The following is a 20015-nucleotide window of genomic DNA, read 5'->3' as shown; positions in this document are numbered from 1 at the left end:
CCCTTGAAAATGCTTGAGACCCTTGCCAAGTAAATCAAGCTGTAGCTAAGCAAAGTGAATTTGGATAGCATCAGAACATAAAGCTCGTGAAGTGCAATGAAAGGGGGGGGGGGGTTTACAGAGCAAAGGATGTGAACATTAAGTTCTATTAAGTCAAATAGGAATTGGATTGAAAAGAGTTTGTGCGATCAGAGACAGAGGGAAAGATAATTTAGGACAGTGGTTTTCAACTTATGGGTCCCCCAGGTGTTTTGGCCTACAACTTCCAAAAATCCCAGCCAGTTTGCTGTTAGGATTTCTGGGAGTTGGAGGCAAAACATTTGGGGACCCACAGGTTGAGAACCAATGATTTGGGAAGAATTAATAAGATTTGTAGGGTTTGGGGAGTAGGAAATGTAGACGAGTTCAAGGAGTTATTTACTGGGCTTACTTTCTACATCTTGTGTTTTGATTTTTTTTTTATTTTAATCAATGAGAAGCGGTCATGCTTGACCATTGAATAGCACAACCTGTTGCCTGTTATTAAGGTCACCATGAGATCTGAAAACTAGATCCAGGGAGGACTTCTGAGAGTAAAAGGATAAAGGATGTGACAGGAGCCCAAGGGTTGGAACTACAGGGGAAAGGATGCCACCTCAGAGTGCAAATAAGAAGGATTCAATTTGTCTCAAAGGGGCAGTTAAATCATAAGGAAATGCTGATCACTTTTATAATCTGAATAATAGCACATGCCTTCCATCCACCAGGAGACACTGCTGCTTCTCCAGCTTCTTCTTCTTCTAGCTATCTCCTTCTCATGCAATTCCTGGAATGATACAGTTGAAAGAAATTAACTCAGTACACACCAGAACTGTAATACAATGCTTTTATGGAATACGGATAATCTAGGGAAGTGTGTTTAACTGGGTGGCGAAGTGTGTTAAAGCACTGAGCTGCTGAACTTGTAGACCGAAAGGTCCCAGGTTCAAACCCTGGGAGCGGCGTGAGCAGCCGCTGTTAGCTCCAGCTTCCGCCAACCTAGCAGTTCGAAAACATGCCAATGTGAGTAGATCAATAGATACTGCTCTGGTGGGAAGGTAACGGCGCTCCATGCAGTCATGCCGGCCACATGACCTTGGAGGTGTCTACGGACAATGCCGGCTCTTCGGCTTAGAAATGGAGATGAGCACCAAGCCCCAGAGTCAGACATGACTGGACTTAATGTCAGGGGAAACCGTTACCTTTACCTAGGGAAAATGTAAAAATCAACATCGGATAAAAATTAAAAGGATTTTAGTATTCATGCAGGTAGCTCTCTTCCCACTGCTTTTTTATGATTCATGGGTAAATTTAATTTTTTAAAGAAAACAGGAATACAGTGGGTTAATTATTAATATGCAAAATTGTGCCATGTTTTCCAAACCAAGTACAGGAAAAGCAAAGACTTTCTTCAAAAATATGAATCTCTTAGAGATTAAAGAACACAATTTTATTTTGCATACATTAACATTGAAAAACTGTAATCATGCAAAAGCAAATGTTCTGTATGCATAAAAACCCATGCTTAACCGTCTTTACATGCTGCTCAGGAGCTATTTTCAGATTAATTTGGGAAACAGCACTGAAGAGTAATTCAGAGTGTTCAGCTACGTGGACTACCGTTTGAAAAAGGTTCACCTTAAATAAATAATGTGATCTTCATCAAACTGTATTGTTTTAATATTTAACAATAACTTGCCTTAATTCAAATTCACCTTCTAATTACCATGTAAAACTGGAGCACTTTCTTTTCAAAAGGTGTAATTAGGTTATGCCCCTGCCTCCCAGTTACCTGATTAGAAGTGGTGAGCCTCCTTCACACCAGAGGTTTCAAACCCATGTTTTTTTATTCATGTATTAATCACAAGGAATTCATCTGCTTCATTATGTTATGATGGAATATTGATAATGATCTCCACATTAAAAATGGGTACATTCCCATCCTACTTAAGATCTTCTAAATCCCTTTGATTTCAGTAGAAAGTAAACCATGGCCCATTGGGAGAGCACAGGCTTTGCATACAGAGGAACAGTTCCTTGTTCAGCATCTTCAGAGAAAAAGAGGTGTCAGCAGGTGATGGGAAAAACCCCTCTGTGTTTGACAGCATGTAGAGCAAGGGTTGGATACTTCAGGTCCTGAGACTGAATCCATCCCTCCTAAGGTCCCAGTTTGGCCTTCTGACCTCCTTCCCCAAAACATCATGATGGGTTGGTTTCCCAGTGTTTGTATTTTTCTTTTCCTCATTTTGTAAGCTTGAAATCCATCTCTGGATGTTCAGTTTCAACAAGTAAGAGTTAAACTACCAGTATAACGGTATTTTTTGTTCCACCTCTTTGTATTTGGCCCCTGTCAGCAGTAGAGGAACACCTCTGAAACTAAATTTGGCTTAAAAGAACATCCTCATGAAAGCTATATCATATGAGTGGGCAAAGTCTGCTATTCTTTGCTCCAAAATGTCCTCTGGGAAGAGTGAATGAATGGTTTATTGTACCACCATATGCCATGACATCAAATCTGTCATGGTTTGCAAAGGCACTGTGCTGTGTGTGTTAACTGGAAAATGAAGTGCATGAAGCCAATTGGCTGAACCAGCAAAGATCTGGGGATTGATTTGATACTGTTTCTGTTCTGCTGCTGCAGAACCAGTTTGGGCAAGTTTTTAGTTGCTGACTGAGTACTGCTGGTATAGAGAGCCGGTTTACTCAGCGAGGCCTTGCTATTTTGAGGCCTGTTTGCTGCTGAAAAAAGAGGGAAAAGAACTAGGACTGTATTCTTCTCTGAAGCAGATTTGTGGACTGAGAACTTCTGAAACTTCTGTGGACTTCTGTAAGTGACACTAGGGACCATTGTAAATACTTTTTTTATCTCTTGGAATCAGTAAAGTTCCTGTATTTTTGTTCTGCAAACCTAAGTGGTATGTTATTGTTCTGCGGGTGACTCTGGATCATCGGCACACGTAAGAGCTTCAATTTATCATCATCAATCTACTACAAAATAAACTAGGAAGAGTGTGAATCCTAGGGGTCAAACAAATGTTTTTGCAATATTTTTCAAAAACCTTTTTTTTTGCCCCAAGTTGCCCCAACATACGCTCTAAAGAATTTTGGAAGCATTTCCAATATACCTTTGGGAGTCCCCAGGACCGATTTAGGCCAATGGCTGGGATTTCTTTATAACAGGAAGTGAGCTTTGCTCACTCCGTTATTTAAAAAGACCCAAACCCATGTGAAAATATCCCCATGTCTCATACATGGCACCTGAAAGCAAAAGTACATTTTTGTGGGACTGGGTACAGTGGGGTAGGGCTGCAGCCAGGCCTGTAGCGAGGGGGGGGGAGTTTAGGGGTTCAACCCCCCCCCCCGTAATTTTTCAAGTTATAAAAAAAATCTCGTTTACTCATGAATTTTAACTGGTTAACCAAATCCCCATGCTAAGTCTATGAGATGCAAAACATTAAGAGTCCCTCCAGGCACTATCTCAAGCAGATATTGATAGGTTTGTAGCGAGGAGGGGTATGTGCTAGGGGTTCAACCCCCCCCCCCCAAATTTTCAAAACCCCTCCCGAAATTTTTTTCTGGCTACGGCCCTGGCTGCAGCCCCAATGTCTTAAGGTCCCAATGTCTTCTTAAGGCCCCAATGTCTTCTTAAGCCCCCAATGTCTTCTTAAGGCCCCAATGTCTTCCACAGTCGCTTATCCTTGTGTACAATGTCATGTTAGATGGATTAATAGAGTGAACTGATATAGCAACACAGAAAACTCCTATTGCAAGCAGTAATAGCAGAAGCATTTTTTTTGTTTCATATAGGTATCTTTTATCAGAGATCCAGCATGGTGTGATTGTTTTGAGTGTTGGACTAACTCTGGAGACCAGGCTTCAAATCTCTATCTAGTCATGGACACCCACTGGGTTGCCCTGGGCAAGTCACAATCTCTTAGCCTCAGAGGAAAGTAAAGACAACCCTCCTCTGAAACAATCTTTCCAAGCAACTCCATTATAAATTCACCTTAGAGTCACCATAAGTCAGAATTGACTTGAAAGCAAAGCAAAACAATATTTTCTAGATGTCTGTGGAGATGCCATATATGAAACATGGTTGTACAAATTACAGTCCATCTCTCCAGTTCTCTGTGATTCCAAATGAAAATCAATGGAAATGTTTGCTTAACATCGGTTAAGCCTTCTCTGTCTCCTCAAAACGCTTATAGTTAAAACTAATTTACAATATATCTTCCCTATCCATGGGAAATACTTTCCAAAAACCCCTGTGGATACTTGAAACCATGGATAATAAGTGAAACTATGCACATCAAATCCATAGAAAAGGGGGCCATATTGCATTTCTATCTTACTTCATAAAAGTTCAGCAACAGATAGAAATAGGAAACATGTTTAAAAAGTAACCTTGCTTACACACTCAACCAATCCATTTCTAAAGTTTCAGAACCAGTTACAGCATCAGGGCATCTATATTTAAATATGAGTTGCCAAAATTGATTTAACTTGTAAAGCTTACACAAAACAAGCCGAATTTTACCCTGAGGGAAAAACAAATAAACTTTCAGAATACAATCAGTTGTTATGTTTCCTTTTGCCTACTGGAACAACTATCAGGATGGGTTATATGAACATAACTGAGGCCAAGAGACACAGCTTGTGATTTTTTTTCCAAATTTATTACTGGCATGTAGAATTCAGATTTAATAAAGCACATGGTTTTTTCCCCATGCCGTAAAACTGGAAGGTCTATGTCTTTCATTTGTAGAAATTTAGCATGGAAGTGAAAATAATATCAAGGTTAGGGGCACCACAGGGAAACTGTTAATGTGGGAACAAAGGGCAAGCGGCCAGTTAAAATAATAAACGATGGTGCAGATTTCCCAGAAATGGCTGAAACCCAAGTGATCCTTCCATCCAGACCCACAACAGGCCTTTCAACAGCCTGTGGTTTGGCACAATAAGAAAGAGTAAACTCACTTTCATAGAAAGGAACGAAATTATAATTAGCCATCGCAACAAAGGCATACAGCAGATAATGCTGCATATTAAAAGAGCATTACACTCTACTATGAAAAGTAACTGAACTAGAATGCTTTGGTCTGTGATAATCCTAGAAAGGTAGTTTAAGAAGCTTTCTATATAGTATTTCTCATAGGGCACTTTAGGATGTTGTCTTGCTTCTAGGATTGTCAGTCCAAGATGTTTTCAAGCCCTGAAGTTTCCACACCAAAATCTGAGACATAAGGACAACTCCTGGTGAAGTTAGTCACACCTTATCATTCAAACACATTTACAGTACTCACACATAAAGGAAGAGACAGAGAAAGAACATACTTTCCTGTTTGAATATTAATACAGAAATCTTATTTCTGAGTTCAAGGTAAAATGAGGTGTTATTCCTCCCAACCTAAATTAGATAGATGGGATAAGGGGTATTTGATCTAGCCTACTTGTATCTAGCCAGAAGGTCAATGCCAAACAAGGGATGAGCCCTGAGACCACAACTGCAAAAAAAGGAGGAAACTAAATTTTTAAAAATTGATTGTGCTAGAGAGTCTTTGCAAATTGCACCTCACCTGGCAATTTGCATCGAGCCCTTTCTGCTAGCATAGAACTGAGCCCCCCCAAAGAACCCACCTCCCTAGAAAATCTGTACACTTGTCTCACACCTGGAGATGACCCACAAAAACGGGAGACTAAAGACCAGACACTGAAAGATGGCAACCTTTTTCTGAAAATATAAAACAAAACCATTTCGAGGTAGGGGGAATTATTTTAGAAAGTACTGTTGGCCTTCCATGTTCATGTGAATTAGGGGCACAGGATACCTTGAGAAAGTGAAAAACTGTGAATAAAAAATTCTAATTTTGATTTGAGAGAGCATCTCCCTCAGGTTCTCCAAGATGACTCTTCTGGTGGAGGTTGACAATGGTGTCACCCTGAAAGACTAGCGATTTCTAGATAGAATATATTTATCAAATCCATAAAACTTAAGCCTGCAAATGTTGAGAACCAACTGTATCTAAAGTCTGCCTCTCTGTTTGCTTCTCTCTGTGTTGAGGTCTGATGTTTACTCTGTCTCAATAAACTATACAATAAACCATATTATACAAACTATACAATGAAAAGATTTACTGAAGAAATAAGGCTACTCCAGAAGTTACCTGAACAGTAAAAAGTTTTAACAGTATCCAAGTAGGTAGGCCCATCATTTCAGTTTGTCCAGCCAGAAGACGTAGACAAGATCCTAGGAGATGCAAGGCCCACCACGTGTGTTCTGGACCCTTGCCCTTCCTGGCTGATTAAACAAGCTAGAGAGGGACTGACAGAGTGGGTGAAGGTGGTGGTAAATGCCTCTCTAAAAGAAGGAAAAATTCCAATGAGTCTGAAAGAGGTGTTAGTGAAGCCATTATTTTAAAAGCTATCACTGGATCCCATTCAACTGAATAATTATCAGCCAGTATCAAATCTCCCTTTTCTGGGCAAGGTTTTGGAATGTGTGGTGGCCTCACAGCTCCAGGGATTCTGGGAAGAAATGAATTATTTAGATCCCTACCAGTCCAGCTTCAGGCCTGGCCATGAAATGTAAACGGCTTTAGTTTCCTTAGTGAATGACCTCCACAGAGAGCTCAACAGGGGGAGTGTGTCCCTGTTGGTTCTTTTGGATATCTCAGCGGCTTTTGATACCATCGATCATGATATTCTCCTGGGGGCGGGGGAGCTGGAGCATGGTGTCCTGCAAGCAGCTCTTGCACTGAGCTCTGAAAAAACCTGGCATTATCAACAACTCCCAAGCCAAAATGCCATCCAAGGGCAGGAAAAGAAACCGAGCTAGCCCCAGCAATATTACAGGGGTTCATAAATCTTTCCAAACAGCAAAACAAATGAGAATTGACTCCTACCTACCAGCCAGGGAGACGGCAACGGAAACAGTGAGCAACAGATCTTCACTTTTGGGCCCTAAATTAGACACTATAAACTCGGCAAACACAAGCCTGGTCACCGCCTTGTCCCCTTTGAACTCTCAAGGATCTAGCCCAGGATTCTCGCCTGTGCAGAGAAGTAGTGGGGATAGAATTTTGGAACTCTCTGGACATGCTCCGGGCACCTCCCACAAACATATTAATCAATCCTGCAAAGAGATATCCTTGCTTTCAGCAGAATCTATGATTCTCATTTTACAAAGACTAAATGAGATTGCTGAACAAGTGAAAAATCTACAAGAATCCCTTTGGCAGCCTCCCTCTCAGGGCAAACAAGGGGTTAACAAAAGCTTGCTGAGACACGCTGATCCCTCTTTAGCAGCAGCTGTTAATCACCGTGATCCAGTAGCTGAGAGAAGAGGTAGGTGGGTCCTCCAAAAGAACCAGATTTCAACACCGGGACCACAGCAGATGGAGAAACAAAAAGTCCATAAAAATGTCTCTGTCCCATTTATTACAGCTCCAGCATGGAGCGATGGACCTACAAGACCATCATTTATTACCAAGCTGCCCTAATGCAAAACGGGTTCTTCTCATCTTTGGTAATTCCACAATCCCCAGCCGCCTCTTACACCTGAAGGACTTTCTTTGGAACAGACACTCTATTGCTATTACTAGAGTTTTCCGTGACCCATGGATTCGAGAACTTATATCTGGTAGAGTGTATGACCCTCCATTTCGACAACACCAATTACAAGTCAACAACTCAATTAACTCAAACAAGACACCTAATTCCAATACTCAAACAGAACTCAACAAACTGGAAAACGAAATAGACCAGTTCCAAAATATGATCACTCAATCATTTACAGTAGATGACGAAATGGAGACCCAACAGGAGAATCCTAGGGCTGCCCTGTTGAGCCTCTCACTCATGGAAAATAGCTGCAGAAAAACAACAGGCAACCCTAACATGAGTAACTTCGACAGCGATGATATTGCCCTTGCGGAGATCCTCAAAATCTCAGACTCTAAGGATCAATACAAGTCACATCAAAGCAATACAATAACCCAGACTGAGTCTTCCGCAATGCAGAAAGGGTTCATTTCACAGAGAAAACAGTCCTCCCCACCTCGCTTCTCACTTGACAAGAGTGGCACTGCAACCTCTACAAAAGGAATGGGACACATTCCTATCAGAAACTCACAAACTGCCGCTCTGGGGGCTCCTATTCCCCAAGGACCCATATTGGAAGCACAACCCCCTTCATCCTCATATAGAGACAGGTGTCTGATGGGGAGGCGAAGGGTAATTGAAGTCGAAGTCCATGCTCCTTTCGAGGCATGACAAATCAAGTTCCAAACACAACTTTTCGATTCTATCATGGAATGTTGCTGGTTGCCATGCTTCTATTAGAGACTCCTGTTTTGCAGACTTTCTCACTCATCACCACATTTTACGAATCCAAGAAACAGGGACAGTGGATGAACTGACATTTAGTGGATTCCATTCATATACGAGGAAGACCTAGCCGGGGCAAAATGTGGGAGAGTTAAAGGAGGAATAGGGATCCTGGTTTCCACCTCATTACATGTCTGCACTAGGCCCTACCTCCATCCAAAAAGAGTGTAATAGCAATGTTGATCCAATTCCAACATCACACGCTGCTGGTAATGTATATATGCCCCCACTGAAGAGGAAACCACAAATCAGAGCCCAGTGATCCAATTTGGAAATCTATGTTGGTGATCTCATAATGCAGAACTCAAATGCTTCTGTCATTTTGGGAGGAGACTTTAACACTAAGATGGGCCCAAATCTACCCCTCCTTATGCGATAATATTGAAACCAGGAAATATTTTTATCTAATTTATTCATTTCCTGTTGTGTTTTTAGTGCCCAATTCCCATTTTTTATTATTAATAGATCTTTATATTTGAGCCAATTTTCCCACCCTATTCTTCTTCTTTGGGAGGCCTCTAATGTTGATATCCATAATGGTGTTTTTTCATATAACTTTTTTATATTTCTCCCATATCTTAAGAATTGAGGACCTTATAAAACGATATTATTTTCTATCTTTTTTTCATACCAGAGATAAGAGTGCCACCCTAATCTCAGGTCTATTCCCTTCAGATTCAAAAATTTTAATATTTTCAAGTTTTGCCCAATCTGTGGCCCACAATAGTGCTGCCACCTCAAAGTATAGTTTTAAATCAGGTGTAGCTAAACCTCCCCTCTGTCTTTCATCAATCATGTATTTTACTTTAATTCTGGGTTTCTTGTTTTTCTTTTTCTGTTTTTTTTTCTTTTTGCAAAATAAACTTCATTATAGCTTTATGCCCCCCCCCCCCCAAAAAAGGCCGGCCAGAATCCTGCACGGGATCTTTTTAACAGCTTGTTTATTTTAGCTTCTTTTGTACCTCGGGTTGTATGTTGTATGTATGTCTATGTGCTAAATGTTTTGATACGGCCGATGGGCTAATCAATAAAATGTGATTGATTGATTGATATTCTCCTGGGCTGGCTCGCTGGGATGGCGCTGGGGGACACTGTTTTGCAATGGTTCCAGTCCTTCCTGGAGGGCCAATCACCAAAAGTAGTGCTGGGGGACTCCTGCTCGAACACCTGGCCTTTGTCTTGTGGGGTGTCGCAGGGGCCTATTCTATCCCCCATTCTCTTTAACATCTACAAGAAGCCACTGGGTGAAATCTACTCAGATGACACCCAACTCTACTACTCTTTTCCACCTGACTCCGAGGAAGCCATTTTGATCCTAAACCAGTGCCTGAGGGCAGTAACGGATTGGATGAAGGCGAGCAAACTGAAATTAAATCCTGACAAGAAAAGAGGTCCTCCTGATCAGTCAGAAGGTCGAGTAGAGTATAGGGTTACAGCCGGTGTTAGATGGAGTTACACTCCCCCTGAAGACACAGGTTCGCAGCTTGGGTGTTCTCCTGGATTCATCACTGACCCTGGAGGCCCAGGTGTCAGCAGTGGCCAGGGGAGCCTTCACACTATTAAAATTTGTGCGCCAGCTGTGCCCTTACCCTGAGAAGTTGGACTTGGCCATGGTGGCCCATGCCCTTGTCACATCCAAATTGGATTACTGTAATGCGCTCTATGTAGGGCTGCTTTTGAAGACCATTCAGAAGCTTCAGCTGGTCCAAAGTTCTGCAGCCAGGCTGCACCTGGAGCACTGTACAGGGAGCGGTCAACCCTCATGTTGTGGAAGCTCCAATGGTTACCAGTTTGCTTCTGGGCGCAATTGAAGGTGCTGGTGTTAAACTTTAAGGCTGTGAATGGTTCTTATCTATCTGACTGCATCTCCCGATATGAGCCTGCTTGAACGCTATGATCTGCAGGAGAAGTCCTACCCTCAGTCCTACTCCTGTCTCAGGTGCGGTTGGTGGGAACGAGAGAGAGGGCCTTTCTTGGCGGTGGCACTACGGCTCTGGAATGCCCTCCCTAGGGATATCAAAATGCTTTTATCCTTCAAAAAGCAAGTAAAAACCTTTCTCAGGAAGGAAGCTTTTGAGGAAGACAATGAGTAACCGTGTGAAATGGCTATTGGACTCGACTATGGCAATGGGCTGGATTTGGATTTTAATATAATTGTTTTAATATAATTGGTTTAAATATGTTTGTAATGCTGTTTATCGGCGCTCCATGCAGTCATGCCGGCCACATGACCTTGGAGGTGTCTACGGACAACGGCGGCTCTTCGGCTTAGAAATGGAGATGAGCACCAACCCCCAGAGTCAGACATGACTGGACTTAACGTCAGAGGAAACCTTTACCTTTACCTTTAATGCTGTTTATCATGTTTTATATACTGCTGTTTTAATTTTTGTGTTTGTAAGTTTATTAGTATTATATTATTTTTTCTATTAATATTGTATTATGTTGAACTGCATCAAATCGTTGTTGAGTGTTAGTTGCTCTGAATCCCTCAGTGAGGGAGAGAAAGTGGGATATAAAACAAAGTAAACAAAATAAATAAATAAGTTTAAAAAAGAAATAATACCATTCACTGAATGTATGTATATCCAAAGGAACATTTTGGATATCCAAGAACATTAAATCAAAATAGTTTAAAGACATTTAGATTCCTCTGGATTTGTAAACTATCCAACTCTTATAGGCAGCAATGGTTATAAATCCTTCTAGTGTTGTGAGGTCTTTCCTTCTCAGAAGTGATATATAAGAACACACCTGTGAATAAAAACTTTAACATAGGAAGTGGCCGTAGGTTATTCAGTAGCTGGAATTCAAGGGTGGCTTTATTGTAAATTCTACTTCTGTAGGTTAAAACTTTGAAAAAAAAACCCAACCTGTTCCATATATTCAGAAGTTCATAATACTGTTATTTATCATAAGATCTAAACTTCAAGTATGTCAAAAGTAATTTCTTTGAGGAATAAAATGTGGTACTTTGGTTGGAAACTAAGGAAATTGTTCAGCAATATTATACTCCAAGAGCTGGGATTTTTTTTTTCAAACTCTCCCCTTGTTTTAAATAACAGCTTTGCCCACATCAGCTTCTGTCTGTATCATACATCCCAGGGCACAAGCAGCGGGTGAACTCTGTCCCTGAATTTGTTATTAAAGAGCTTTATTGCAGTATACCTCGAAGGTACAAGGCCTCGTATCCCACACCTACCTCTGAGTAACATTTTCTGAATTTTTAGGAAACCTGGCCCACCTACCTAGTGACCAATCTTCTCAGCTGCAGTTGAATATTTGTGTTTTGGGTTGTAATCCTGTACACATTAATCTGGAAGCACAATTTTAAATGTTAAGTTTTAAGAAGAGTGACTATCCTAGCATTCTGATGTTAAACAGAACTGAGGAGTGGGTCCCAGTGTATTATCCTATCATGGCTCAGATATGGATGGGTTTGCACCTCAGCATACAGCTGACCCTACACATTCACTGGAGTTAGGGGCTCAAGATCCCCGTGAAAGTGAAAAAACTGTGAATAAAGACAGTGCTATATTATTATCTGAAAGAACTTCTCTCTAGGAATTTGTAGGTCTTCCTGCACGACTCTATGGGTGTCTTGTCTAGAAGCTAATCACAGAAATGAACAAGAGGGCCTAGGCCTCTTCCACACAGCTGTATAAAATGCACATTAAACTGTGTTATATGGCAGTGTGGACGCAGATAATCCAGTTGAAAACAGATATTGTGGATTATCTGCCTTGATATTCTGGATTATATGGCTGTGTGAAAGGGTTCCTAGTCATTCCTAGAGAGGTATTCCCTGTAGAAATATCTAGGTCCTCCAACATGACTAGAGGAAGCTGACTATAGAAACACACTGGTGGACTTAAAAATTCTTAAAGATAATATTTTCGGTCAAATCCATGAATAATCAAATCCACAAAAGTCAAAACCTCATATGTAGAGGTACTATTGAATTCATTCCTCTTGAGAGTAACTTTCCAAGCTCTATCTGGGAGTATGTCCCATTGAAATTAGAAGCTTATACTTCCAAGTAACTATGCACAGCCTCTCTGAAAATACTGTAAAAGCATAAGGATAAATATAGAAACAAATGAGAGACAACAAAGAACAAGGAACAAAGGAAACAAAGGAAACAAATTGCTCTGGCCCAGACAGACCCTAATCTGCTACTGTTCCAAAAAAAGCAACTTTGGTATGAAATTAATTTGAAGAAACTTGAATGCACCACTGTTTTCCCCCATGTGAAAGTCTATTCTGTTACACGGAGGCTTGTAAAGGAATGACTGACTTTTTACATTCCACAGCTGCCACTTTGTTTTCCTTTGATTACTGGCCTAAAAATGATGCTATAAATAAAATTTAAAAAAGCAATCACCTATGTGAAACTGAAATGAATTAAATTTGACATCTCATGTCAGTAATCAGTATTGTTTGACAGGAAAGGAAAGGCCAGAATCCAACTTACTTGTACTTGCGCTAATAGAAGGCACATTCTCCAAGAGTCCATCCACTCTCCCTTGTGTCCATATCTCATTTTGCTTGAAGGGGCTGGCTTGAGAAACCTTTGGAGCATAGTTTCTGGTGGTGTAGAGGTCTGGAGGAGGGAAGGAGAGAAGAATATTTTATCACAAGTGCAGGAAGAGGAGGCAGTCACCTCTTACTCCATCTTCTAATAGGATTTCTTTCCTCAGCTTAAGTAGCCCATTGGATCCTGGCCAAAGTAGTCAGTTTACTATTGATTTAAGATGTAGCTTTATATCCCTTATTTGGTTGGTTTTTTTTTTGTTGTGTCAGAAGTGACTTGAGAACATACTACAAGTTGCTTCTGTGTGAGAGAATTAGCTGTTTACAGAGATTTTACCCAGGGGATGCCTAGATGTGTTACTGGGAGGATTCTCGCATGTCCCTGTAAGCTAGAGCTGACAGATGGAAGCTCGCACCATCACATGAATTTGAACCAGCAACCTTCAGGTCAGCAACCCAACCTTCAGGTCAGCAGTTCACAAGAGTTTAACACATTGCACCACTGTGGCTCCTATTTGGTTGGTGATTTCTGCTGTCCCACTCCCCCTTTTAATATGCAGGACTTTGAGGGATTAGAGGGGAGAACTGAGACCATCAAACATCCCCAGCAATTGCCTATGGCTTGTGGGCTACAGTTTCTAAATCCTTCTCCACTGAATGCTGTTTTAGCACCTTGCAATGCTGAATATGTGAGATGATCCAAAGGGATGGTATACTAGAGAAGCATTTGTTGTTTTAGATACATAAACTTGAATGTTTAGATTTCATATATGGATAACATTATATATTAAATTCTGAAACATAGTGAAACAGCAATTAGACTATATTTTTTAAATTGATTTTTCATCTCAGTTGTATTTCCCACATGCTGGATCAATGTTGATCATTTCATCTTTTTGTATTTTGAAGATATATTTGCAGGATAGTTTTTATAAAACTGTCTGGTACATTAGAAGAGCCATATTGGATCAGACTAAACATCTATCTAATCCAAAATTATGTTCCCAACATGACCAAATAGTTACCTATGGAAGCTTTGCAGCAGAATGTAAGTGCAACTTCATCTTCGTTTTTGTGTTCTCTAGCAACTGGCCTACAGAACCTTGCAATTTTTTAAGTACTGATTGTAGTCATTCTGATTAACACCCATTACTGATCACAGTAATATCAAGGGTCATCTAGCTCAACCCTCTACAAAGGCACTGAGTCCCTGCTAAAGAATCTCTAAGAGATGGGTATCTGTTTATAAACCTCCAGTCAAGGTGCCCACCACCTTCTGAGGCAATCTATTCCACTGCTAAACAGTTTCTACTGCTAGGAAGTTCCTCATCTCCATGAATTTATACATCTCCTTTTAAAGCCATTTATTATACTCACAGATTCGAATTTGGCTCCAGGGGCAGATAGGAACAACAGTTTTCACATTTTCACATCCAGCAGAAATAATATTAATACTAAGCAATTTTTATCTTTTTCTTCATGACTTCCTAGAGGGCACTCTCAGAAAGATTACACTAACTGGAATAGCTGGAACTAGCAAATAAATCTTGTGCGTCCTTAATTCTTGGTCCTCATCTGGAATATTGTGTCCAATTCTGGGCATCACAATTCAAGGATACTGACAAGCTAGAATGTGTCCAAAGGAAAAGTGACCCACATGGTAAAAGGTCTGGAAGCCAAGCCATACAATGAGTGGCTTGGGGAGCTGGGTATGTTTAAGTTGGGGAAGAGAAAGTTGAGAGGGGACTTGATAGTCATGTTTAAATATTTGAAAGGATGCCATATTGAGGAGGGGACAAGATTGCTTCTCTAGAGAGTAGGACATAGAGCAATGGATTCAATTGCAGGAAAAGAGTTTTCCCTAAACTTCCTAATGGTAACAAGTGTGATGGAGTCTCTTTCTCTGGAGGTTTTTAAACAGAGGCTGGATGACCACATGACAGAACTGCTTTGAGTGTGTATTGTGCAGGGCAAAATGGGGCTGGACTGGATGGCCCTTGGCTCTCTTTCAACACTATAACTCTATCATTCTATAAAGTGCAATCTTAATTGGCTAAGATAGCCAAAGACACCTCAGTTGACATTAGGCCATATGAAACCATTCTGAATCCAAGCCCTACCCAGTGTAAGGATGTTGGAAGTTATTTAAGAATATTCTTGCTAAATTACTTAGGACGGGCCATTTTGTGCTGACACTATGGCTAAATCCCTGGTCTGTTGCTGGTTTGGGCCTGATGCCATCCAGCCTCTCCTTCACTCTGTATCTCTCTCTTTCATGTTTGTCTTCTTCTGCAAGAAGATCCTAAAGCACTTGGCAGGCAGAACTTTTCTGCTGGTTATTGCCAGATGGACCAGCAAAAGGGCTTGCACCCATAGGCCCTGGAAGGGGGAGGAAGGCTTGAGCCTTTCCAAGTGTAGGCTAGAAGGCTTGGGTTTCCCTAAAACAGACATCAAAGATCAGGACCAGCAAAACTGCAATGTAACCCTCCCTCAATGAGGAACTAACAATCACCGTCCTAATTGAGAGCCATCTTTGCATTCCATTTATAGAGTTATATCTATTTTCCCCATGCCTGGATGCATTGATGTTATGCTTTAAGCAATTATATAATATTTCATTTATTATTTTCTCATTGTCTTCCTTGTACTCATATTGTTAATGAATTTACTTGGTGTAATTTATGTTTTTGCTAGTTTGTAAAAACATACATGCAAGTACATAGAATTCACAATGACCTGTTTGCCAGTTTAGAAGGCGTCCACCTTAAAATATTTCCTGGGTCCCCACTTATATTTAATCCTAGCCCTTTATACAGCTAGCATAGCTTTCTATTAGGACTGGACTGCAGATAGACCTAGGGATTTCCTCTCCTCGTGCCCACCACATGAGATTGCAGCACAAACTATAGTTTAGAGAGTTGCCATTTAAATACCATTATACACTTGAGTCAGCCTTAAGTTGTGGGTAAACCAGTTCTGACTACAGCTCCTTGGAAGATAATGACATTATTGTCTATATGAATTACTTAAAAAAAAAAACCAACAATAAGGGAAGTGTTGGTTTTTTCTTTAGTATGATATAGAAATACAAATCTTCTCACAGATAGACTGAATTATGGAGTAAAATGAGACATCAACTAAAAAACATCACATATATAAGGTGACTGTAGTTGGTTCAAGTTGTTGTATATAAAATACTAGAGTTCGAATGCACATAGAGTGAAACATGCATCTTGTCATATAAGTTAGGTATAGAAGCACAGGATATTTTCCACTCTAGCAAGCGAGACAGTTTCTACATAAACAGTTACATAATTGAGAAGAATTACTAAAGATTTTCTACAGTTTTGTTAAAAAACAAAACAAACCCAAAATAATGCAATATGTTAAGGTTCAATACATCTAATGAAGAAATAAAAATATAAATGTATAAGTTTAAATTAACAGGGTTTTCTATCCAAGAGGAAAATTTAACCTAACATAGTGCAGCTGTCCTTATTGCATTAAAAAGCTATTTGAATCTGGAGTTACGTTTGCAATATTTCACTGTATGTTAACTTCAGGAACCCACATATTTTCTATAGTTATGGCTAATTCTCAATTAGAGATTTCATCTCAAAACTGGTAATCAGAATGGCATATGGAGAATACCAGCATAATCTGATTTTACCCTATGATGCAGCCTGGTTCTTTTTGTAAATAAAAAAGTTTAGATGATCAACACATATTGATATAACACCTAACTGTAACACAAAATCAAGGCTAAATATAAAGGTTATTAAAATACCAACAACAAACAGGTACATAGTTATCATTCAGCTGTCTAACCGCACCCATTCTCTGACTGAAATAAGTATCAATGGCAGAGGAAAGCTTTTCCAACTTCAAAGCAGTCAATCCTTCAATAGAAAGAGATATATGGACTTAACAACATATACCCACTTCTTTAGCTGTACAGATTGTTCAATAGAAAATATACTGCAGTTCAAGTGCTTCAGCATTATGATATAAACAAACTGGTACCTGTGTGCCATCCTGTGCCCAGGAGCTAAACAAAAACAATCAAGACTGCTGGAAAACAAGCCTGTTACATATATGGCTATAACCATGATTAACAGACTGCTCAGATTTTTCCTGGGGTCTTGAAGTTAACGGTGCTGAACATGATCCACATTACGAAGCCACTTGCATCTCTTTCTGATATGGATCCAAGGTGCCAAGCATGACGAGGAGACTTGGGCGTGAAAACCAGTGCTGTCAGCCTTTGTAAATTAGGTAAATTAGAAATTGTTTGATGGCATTCTATTGTTGCCATTGTAATCACAGTAATTTTCATTGGTAATGGTGTTTCGTGATGAAGTGGGTTTTTCACAGAATAATTGTGAAAGGTATCGAAAAAAATCAGGATGTAGCATCTGGCTGCAAAAAGCTCTTCAGATTCAAATTGACATTATATTGTATCTTGAAAATTTATTACAGATTCAAATCATGCCATTTTAAGAGGAAAAGGTGAAAGCAGAGTAATTTTGTTCTATGAATTATTCATAATTATTCAGACTGGGTAAGATTGCCATCCAGGCACTGATTTCTCTGACAGTTTCTTCTGCTGAGCCTCCATTACGCTTGTCATTTTTATTTCTTTTATCTACGGTCGCTTTTTCAGTTACTGAACTTGTCCCTTAGGATTTCCTCTTCAGGGGAAAAAAGCCCCAGAGTATTTCAAATCAGCAAGAATGCAAAAGATGTGGTCCTTGGCTCAAATTGCAGTTTTCCATGAGCGGTCTTTCCCCTCAACAGCATTTTAAAAACCCACATCCACAACGGTGACTCTGAGATTCTCTGATTAGGTGTTTAAAAAAGAGACAAAGACAAAGACAAAAAGAAACAGGCAAAGACAAAAAGAGCATATTGCACTGAAGAAGAATTCTGTCTTTCTTTCCCCCTGAAATAACAACCCAGCATATATTGGTGGTTTGTGCTTCTTCCTTTGTTGTCAGTATAACCCATTCTAGCTGCATAGCATCACGCAGAAAGAAACAACTGTGAAAGCAGGCAGACTTCAGTGCCCTTGTTTCCAACATGACGCAGACGAGGGCTACTCTCACGACAGGTTAATCCACACAAATGTACACTTAAGAGACCCAAATTGCGGTTACTTATGGGAACAAAATGTTTGAATGAAAAAAAAAAGTCAGCAGCAGCAGTTGGGTAGCAAAAGTGGAGCATTCACAAGCTGAAACTGAAATAGATTGCAATCCCAGAAATCCTCCACTTGATGGCTGGCTGGCTGTGTCACTGCTAGTTGGCTGCTACCCTGTATCCATCCGAAGGGGCTGGTGTTGATTTAGGTCAGGGAAGCTGCCTTTCTGTTTCAGCTTTTGCTCTCACCGATGTGAGAAAACTGTGGCTACCTATAGGAGCAGGATTGGCATATGACTCTGGGACACTTCTGACGGTTTCGGCGGTGCAGCACCTGAAGAAAAAGGGAGAAGAGAAATGGAAATGTGGGGAGAAAGGCCCCAAACAGTAACAGGTATCCCCTCCTTTGTCCTGCTCCTTGCAGGTGCATATTGTGGTGGCAGGAGCACCTGTTCACCTACAAGGCAAAAAGTCACTCGTTCTTCATTTGAGGCAGTTTAGGTAAAAGGCTCCAAGCAGTGTGTCTGCTTCAGTTCAGAGACGCTGCTAATGTCAGAGCCAACAGGCACGTCCAAGTGGTATGCTGCTCCCTCGTACTGCAAGGCAAGTAAAAAACACACAGAAGCTTAAAGCAGATACTTTTCTCTCTTTTTTGGTTATAAAAAATAATAAAACCTATGCTGCTCTGTGCCCGGTTCTAGGCGTCTGCTTTGCCGCACTGCGACTAGAAAACTGCAGCTGTGAGAGCTCTGGCACTTGCGATAATGTAAAAGGCAGCAGCTCTGTGACAAAGCAGTCAGCTGACTTGCACTGTTATAATTCAATGTCCTCTCTTAAAAAAAATAAGGCCAGTTTCTAAGGTAGGACCAGAGGGATGACCTGCCATATCAAATCCCATCCCCTCAAACTGGCAAGCAACGAACTGGTGTCAAAGTATTTTCCACTTATCACTCAACATCACGTTTCTTGTTTTGGATCGCTCCACATGGGGAAGATACAGGGTTGTGTACTATTGTATAGTACAGTTGTCTTCAGGCACAGAAAATTGTTCCTGATATTTGGCAAGAGACTAATCAACGAAGCCCTGGTTTGACACACAGCAGAAGGGGAGCTACAGATAGGCAGGCACTAGTTAATGAATGTTTATTTGCAACCAAGAATGTCCTACCCAGTGGTTGTTATAGAAAATTCAGACTAAGTAGATTATCGCAAAAGGCTTGCAGGGTGCAATAAGAGCTTTCTAACCACAAATGAAAGTGCTAATGATTGCACGACATCATTCTACACCCACCTCAAAGCATTCTTCAACTTATTTGAAGGCTGTACTTTTCAATAAACAGGCAACTCCTATTTTTAGGCTTTAGAAAGCACTTCCAATATGTTTCCAAAGGTGCAATAAGTGTAAAGCGCTCCTGCAGCGGGTTCTGGACATGAATTTTTGTGGGCATCACTGTCTAAATACTTTACTTCCCCAAGCCCAACTTGCTTGCCATTCCACTTCTGGCAAACAGCCTGAGAGGACCTCTGACTGTAAAGCCAAATCTTCCCACTTTGAGCCTGCTTGCATCCTTAAAATAAATAAGAAACTCTGCAGTTTTGTGAGTAATTTCAGGTACTGATAGGGATTTCTTTTCTTAATTAAGCATTTGCTTACTGTTTGGAAGACTTCCATTGTCCATTTTGCAAAGGCTCGGGCTCATCTATGCCTGTGGAGCCCTAAAAAAGGCTTGCCAATTATAACTACACCTCCCTCTTGCAGAAATACATAAAATAGGAAAACACTTGTAATTGTACAATGAATTCTTTAATTATTAATTGAAAGCATTTCTTTACTTTTTTGTAAGACTTCCTTCTGTTTTCCAGAAGCTCCAGCTTGTGCATTTTCGTATAGGTAAACAAGGTTTGTCAATCAAAAGTTAACCTGGGAAATGTAGAAGTAA

The 20015-nt window shown here is 40.4% G+C and overlaps 1 long non-coding RNA gene across 2 annotated transcripts; it reads right to left on the bottom strand.

Moving 5' to 3' along the window:
• Positions 1-727: 727 nt before the first annotated feature.
• Positions 728-18836, bottom strand: LOC107982758 (uncharacterized). 2 transcript variants are annotated; one of them, XR_010006106.1, is made up of 4 exons: positions 18537-18836; positions 16960-18409; positions 12878-13006; positions 728-805 (listed from the first exon to the last, which is right to left on the bottom strand). It is a non-coding gene; the product is annotated as an uncharacterized LOC107982758 (long non-coding RNA). The 2 variants fall into 2 exon arrangements; XR_001730197.2 differs by having other exon boundaries at positions 16960-18828.
• Positions 18837-20015: the final 1179 nt, after the last annotated feature.

This window comes from Anolis carolinensis, chromosome 4, assembly GCF_035594765.1.
Source record: "Anolis carolinensis isolate JA03-04 chromosome 4, rAnoCar3.1.pri, whole genome shotgun sequence".
NCBI classification, from domain to species: domain Eukaryota; kingdom Metazoa; phylum Chordata; class Lepidosauria; order Squamata; family Dactyloidae; genus Anolis; species Anolis carolinensis.
Note: the sequence above shows the minus strand (reverse complement) of the source record. Positions and strands in the feature narration are given on the sequence as shown.